Genomic DNA, 1,530 nt, shown 5'->3' with positions numbered 1-1,530 from the left:
CTGCAGTGCTTTCAGCGTTTTTGCACGTGTTCTCGCACGCACCGTCATTTTATGACGCCTCCGAAAGCAGTAGTTCTTGGGCACAAAACAAAAACAACTGACGCGCATTCTTGATTCGTGCGTGGCAAATATATAACTGCGCATTTTCCACTCCAACAGAAAACGAAAGCGAATCTCTCCACCTTCTAAAACATTATGTTTTCTTGGCTGCACTTTAACGAAAGCGCGTGCTTCGCAATGTTGAGACACCATGCCGGCAGAAGGTTGTCCGGAATATCGTGCTTGACACTGTCACGTCACACGAACGGGAAACAAAGATGAGGTAGGACGTACTTCTACACACCTTGCCCAAGTCTTCGAAGAAAAAGCACGCGGGAGACACCAGCTGGCCAAAACTGGACACAACGTCGAGGAGCAGTACGGTGATGGACTCCTACCTTTTGTATGGCTATGCAGCCGTGTAATTTATAACCCATTCGCCTCTTTCTCCAATCTAACGTACTACTTTATCGAGCAACCATTGCCTTCGCAGCCCGTGTGATCTGCGTATCCCATAGCCGCGCGCAGTGCGCATCGCCAATTAAAGAAACGCGCAGCATGTGAAGACTTCGCTCTGAGTACGTATGAATAGGATTCCATCACGTGTATATGCCGTAACGAAATTATGTTCTGGGAATCCTACTACTCTTGGTGACATCTGCAGTGTGGACCATACAACAGGTTACGAAAAAAGGTAAGCGGATTTTACGCATTGTGTGGATTGGTGAACGAGAAGCTTCTTTGAAGTAATGTTATATGTTATTACTAGGTGATGTTATATTAATGTACATACTATTTAACTTTAGGACATGTTTACGTTATGTAGAGAGAGACGAAGAAGAAAAGGCAGGGTGGTTAACCAAGGCACTGCCTGGTTGGCTCATCACTATCACTCGAAATTATCGAACGCAGTTTTTGATATAATGCTATCATTTAACCTTAGTCAAATAGTAGAACAGCCAACACGTGTTCAAGGCACTAGCTGTAACATACCATATTTGGTGTTTCTAAGTGAGCATTTCTCTGTAAATGTAACAAAAAATTCAACAACTTGACGATTTTTCAGACCACAAGATAACCACCTGTAGCATTCCAAATCAAATAACTAACCACCAGAAATCCCTCATTTTTTGTCTGAGTTTTATAGAAGCTGACGACACTAGTTTACTCAACCATCTATTTTTTTTTTTTTAATTTTGAGCACTAACACTGAAGCCTGGCAATGATTTAAACTGATTACGGCATCCTGCATCCGTAACTTTGTGTCATCGAAACCTAAGACAATAAATAAGCACAAGCGGTTGATAAATCTAGATAATACTCACGCAAAACGTAAGCTGAAACGCCTCATAAAATCACTTAAAAAATATCCGGAACGCAATAGCAGCACTACTCTTAAGGAAGCTATCAATAACAGGAAATCTAAAATAAAAGCGGCCACGGATACCTACTTCCGTTGCTCGCTAACCAACTTCTTGAAAAATTCTCCCC

The sequence above is a fragment of the Dermacentor silvarum genome, chromosome 1, assembly GCF_013339745.2.
Source record: "Dermacentor silvarum isolate Dsil-2018 chromosome 1, BIME_Dsil_1.4, whole genome shotgun sequence".
Lineage (NCBI taxonomy): Eukaryota > Metazoa > Arthropoda > Arachnida > Ixodida > Ixodidae > Dermacentor > Dermacentor silvarum.
Note: the sequence above shows the minus strand (reverse complement) of the source record.